This window comes from Taudactylus pleione, unplaced genomic scaffold, assembly GCF_031769625.1.
Source record: "Taudactylus pleione unplaced genomic scaffold, aTauple2 ptg000069l, whole genome shotgun sequence".
In the NCBI taxonomy this organism is placed as follows: Eukaryota; Metazoa; Chordata; class Amphibia; order Anura; family Myobatrachidae; genus Taudactylus; species Taudactylus pleione.
The window spans coordinates 3302600-3307535 of record NW_028284471.1 but is presented as its reverse complement, the minus strand read 5'-3'; positions in this window follow the sequence as shown (position 1 = coordinate 3307535).

Here is a 4936-nt window from a genome sequence, read left to right as displayed (position 1 = left end):
CAGCCGCCTACGAGGGACTTTATTGTATGCTATATACAGATAGATAGATTGTCCTCACCTATAACCCCATTCCATTGATCCTGGAAAGGACCCCACTGTTTGCTAACATGCATGAAAACAGTGGTGTAACTACCGTGGGTGCAAGGGGTGCAGCTGCTATGGTTGCCTCTGTTGCCCACTACTCCCCGTGCACCCAGTGACACACACAAGGTGGGCTGATCCAGTCAGGGCCCCAAGGGGGCGACCCCGGTGGCAACGTTGTAATTTGGTGCCAGCCTGCCAGCTGATTACAGCTGTCACACCAGCAGATAGACATGGAGAGACAACGCCGCCGGTCGCGTGGCAATCAGAACTTGCAGACCACCAGCCAATCAACACTGGCGGCTCCTGATTGAACGCCAGTCCGCGAGCTCAGATTGGCTCGTCACCAGCAGCAGATTCAAATTGCGCCAGTGCTGTCTGTCCATGTCTGCCACTGCCTGCCGATGCGCCAGCTGTAATTACAGCTTACGACCCAGCCCCAAATCCACACCTGCTGGCTGCTGATGGCACACAGGGGGAAGCGAGAGGCTGCTGGAGGGACATGGGGAGGTGAGTTGCTGGGGGGGGCATTACTGTGTGGCATAATGTTATAAGTGGCATTACTGTGTGGCATAATGTGTAAGGGGAACTACTATTGTGTGGAATAATGTGTTATATTGGGCACTACTACTATGTTGCATAATCTGTAAAGGGCATTACTGTGTGTACTGGCGTCACTAGGGGGGTGCGGGCCGCACCCGGTGACATCATTCGAAGGGGTGACACCAAAATAGCAGAGCTGCTCTGCTACTTTGGTGTCACCCCCTCAGATGGTGTCACCAAACAGCCACACGGCAGGTATAGAGAGGCTGGGGGCTGCCCCCAGCACCTGCGGAGCGCTGGGTAAGGCAAGTCCACTGTGTGTACCGAGAATGAGGGACATGACATGCAGTCACACCCCCAAGATTGGGGATGTGGCTTCACAGGGCAAGGCCATGCCCCCTTGTGCCCATGCTGAAAGCATGCAAGAAGACTCAAACCAGCTGCACCGGGTGTCACCTAAGTAAGTGATGCCGCTGACTGTGTGGTATAATGTGTAAGGGACATTGTGTTGTGTGCAGGGGAGCCTAGAGGGGGGGGGAGCAGGTACAAATTACCCGGGCCCTGGCCACAGCCACAGCAGTCTCCTATGCCTGTGGGTGGGAGCGATCACACTGATCGCGCCTTCATGGATTTGCGCCGGGTGACAGGTCTCAGTGGCTCCCGCGATTAGGCCACACCCCATGTTACCCGGGTGGGCCTAGTTGTGTAAGGGGCATCACTGTGGCATAATGTATAAGGGGCACTTGTACTGCCTGGCATAATGTGTATAAGAGGTACTGCTGTGTGGCATAACCTGAATGGGCTCTATGTGGCATAACATGAATGGGCTCTGTGTGGGGGCAAATGTATGTGTTTTTTTTCCGTGAGGGGCCCTTTTAAGATCTCGCTATATGGCCCCCAAAGTTCTAGTTATGCCCTTGCATGCAAACACAGAGGGCTGATTAATATATATTGTCAGTTTAAAAAGGACTAAAGGTGCGTATCCACTTGCCGATAGAGGAACGACAGTATGATTACAACATTGTAATCATACAGTCGTTCCTCATCCTGTAAATGCCTATAATGAACAATATGTCATTCATCCCGAACATGCACAATCAGTCATTATTGGCAGATTGACCAGCATGTTCAGGCGATGATTGATGTCGAAAACGATCAGCGGGAGCGCACATCGATGGTAGTTTTTGACATTTTAATGCCCGATTTGTGAACAATTAATGAGCGATTGAACGATAACGATGTCGTTATCGTTCAGTCGCTCATTTTAATCGCCTAGTGGATACGCACCATTACTCTGGATGTAATATGAACTTGCATGAGTCATAAAGTTTGTCACTTGCTCAGACTGAGGTTAAAAGGATACTTTTGTAGTTTTCACACAGGTTTTTGGCAAACTGCCAATTTCCACTTGAGCCAGCCCCGAAATCAGAGTAATTTAAGAGTGTCTCCATTTTTAGGGATTATGTGACAGTGTGTAGCCCTGACAAAGTTCAAACCTAGGCAAAAACCTAATCCTGGTCAATCTAGACAACCCTGCCAAATTTGGTGGAGCTAGGTCTAAAACTCTGTCCGTGCATACAGGACAAACAGACAGACACGTTTTCTCACTTATTATATAGATAACATATGAAATACAGAAAATAGTAAGGAACAGCTAACCTGCAACCTTCAAACAGGGGCGACTTAAAGGAAAACACACATTAAATAGCTAATACCATAGGGCAGTAGGGCAGTGGTTTCCAAACTTTTTTGAACCACGGCACACTAGAGTATCAGCATTGTTTTCATGGCACCCCTAAGCCAAAAGTTTGTTTTGGAGAAATGTAGTAAAATTAAGTAAATTGTTCTTACCTGTAATACTTAGGGTCATTTATGTGGTGGTGGACAGGTTTTATGCTTCTGTTTATCCACATATTTACATTACACTGACCATAAATAATTTGATTTGGTGCAGGACCACCAACTTGAGGCACCCCTGCAAGTGTCTCAAGGCACCCCAGGGTGCCACGGCACACAGTTTGGGAACCACTTCCATAGGGCAATCCGTAGGCAGACCAGCGGGAAGCTGGATAAGTCATAGTCTGCATTAGTGGATGACAACAATAGGGGAGCAGGGGCGCTGAAAGGGGTGGTGCAGGTGCTAATTACCCAGGCACATGGAGGGGCCCAGGGTCGAGGCAAGGTTCATACCCCCCCTTGTCTATGGCAGCAGCCTCTCTCCACAGCCCAGCACTGGTGCCATGTGCTAGGCTGTGGTGGGTCCAACCACTGAGCTCATCAGCACTCTCCTCTGCCTGCACTGGATGTGTGGTGGGAAGAGGGAGGGACTGATCGTGCCTCCCACCGGATCTTCCCCTCACTGAGGGGCACACAGCGCACCCTTGGTGGCTTACGGCACCACTTTGCTGCACCACAAAATTATTTTAGAATACTTTTTGTGTTGGGGGCATGGCCACACCTGCACAACTAGGCCACACCCCGTACAATACCGGGGCCCAACACTGCTCTCTATGGCTATATAGGGGAACACAGTCCAGGAAGTAGGTGGACAGATGGTGTGTGCCAGGAATATACAAAAAAATGGAGCCAAGTGAGGGAGTAGAGAAAAAGGAGGGGAGGGGAATAAGAAGTGGTATTTGGGTAGGATAGTGAGGGAAAATTGGTTGAGGATGAATAGAAAGAAGGCAAACAGCAGAGAGACAGCATGGGTATGGGCGCTTCAGATCTTTGTCCACCCGCATGTCATAACAAGCTGAGGCCCCACAGGAGATTTCATCCAGAGGGCATACAGTAAGCGGCCAGTCAGATGAGGGGAATGGTAGGTGAGCAGCCTCCGCTGTTGGTGAAAGCAGAAGCTGTAGTCAGGTCCTTCCCCACTCCAAGGAGCAGTCACCCGCAGATATACTGGTGAGAAGGATGGCAGCCACAAGAGTCCTCAAGGGTATTGGCCACCTCAGTTCAGGGCCAGGCAATGTCTCAGGGGAATGAGGAACAGAAAGCTGCAGCAGAGAAGGGAGTGGCCACCAAGGCGGGTCCCCGCAGTTGAGATGGGCAGCAAGTCGGGAGCCGCAGCAACGTAAAGTGGAGGGCTGCCAAGCTTACAACACCACCAGGTCAGGCAGTGATAGCAGGCCAGGACCAGGAGCAGGACGAGGTTCTTCAAATTTTCAGCTTTGCCAGAACAAGCAGGAAACTGCTGGGCAAACCAACACTAGGCAGGGACAAAAGTGACCCACGAGCCAGAAAGGAGGGGTGTTAGCAAGGAGGCACAGTCGAATCAAATCTGGATCCACTGGGCACCAATAGATATATGCATACCAACAGGCTGATGGCATCTTCTTGGGCTGTGGAAACCGACAGCCAGACCTTGGCAGATGTTACAATGATGAGGCACCTAAGGCAATAAACACCTCCACAATTTCCTTATAGATATCTGTTGGTAGCAGAGAGGGTTTGTGTTGCAAGATCAGTGAGGATGGAGGAGATTACCTAAGATAAAAGTAGCACTCTTCAGGAGCTCGAATAAAAAGCATCCATACTTGGTGGCCTGCCACCCAGCAGTCTTTTTCACGCTTCTCTTGTGTACCATTTGAGTCTCAGTCTGCATTCAGAGGCTTTATGACCCATTTTGTGCTTTGTGTCCTTTGTGAATAAAGCAGAACTCTCAGCATTTTTCTCAACAGGTATGCATTCTTGAAACTGCAACAGCTTAGCCCTTATGATCTCCGTTGATAGCTTGGTCACACAGGATTCCAAAGCCACTACTAAGAAATCAAATTCAGGTGTCAGGTTTTGCAGCATCACCATTGCAACCACCTCGTCATCCACCTGGACTCCTACATATGTAAATTTATGAAATATGGACAACATCTTTCAATGTCTCTGCATGTACTCAGTTTGGTACTGTACAAAGTAAGCCTCAGGTTTATCCTCCTCTTTAGACAATTATCTTCATACGCAGCTTGTAGGGCTATCCACATGTCAGTGCTGACACTTGTCTGTGAATTATAGAATACACATGCTGTTCTACAGCTAGGCCATTGGTTCCCATAGCTCTATCCAATTCATCAGGATTTGGATCGTCACCAGAACCATTTGTGATCTTCCACAACTTTTCTCACATTAGCTGCATCTCCATGGTGAATTTTCACAACCTCTTAGTTTCACCAAGTTTATGTTGGCTTCTGCACTTTGCATTTTTTGTCTTGATCCAATTAGAGGACATTTCTTTTTTTTTTTCACACTGGGCTCATAACCGACTGGTAGACCCTGTTTGGTTGCAATAGGTGTCAGCAGAATGTGAAAAGGATGT